The sequence below is a fragment of the Eimeria mitis genome, genomic scaffold (assembly GCF_000499745.2).
Source record: "Eimeria mitis Houghton genomic scaffold, Emh_scaff5408, whole genome shotgun sequence".
Classification (NCBI taxonomy): Eukaryota; Apicomplexa; class Conoidasida; order Eucoccidiorida; family Eimeriidae; genus Eimeria; species Eimeria mitis.
This window is the reverse complement of record NW_013573681.1, coordinates 1,483-1,725: the sequence shown is the minus strand read 5'-3', so window position 1 is coordinate 1,725 and position 243 is coordinate 1,483.

The following is a 243-nucleotide window of genomic DNA, read 5'->3' as shown; positions in this document are numbered from 1 at the left end:
AATAGCCGACAACATGCGATTCGCAATGTCAATGTTGACCAAACCACTCTCTTGAGTGCGATATCCTGGTGCGGCGTACCGATAGCTCGAATCGAAGCATTTGGCAAAATCATCCCACCACGTGCAAGAAGTCGGTGAAACCCCTAAGACTTGCAGTGCAGAGACGATAGCGTCTAAAGCCAGAAACTGCTGCCCTATGTTCACCACGCCATGCCCAGGGCGCGGCATCCGTTTGTTTACCCT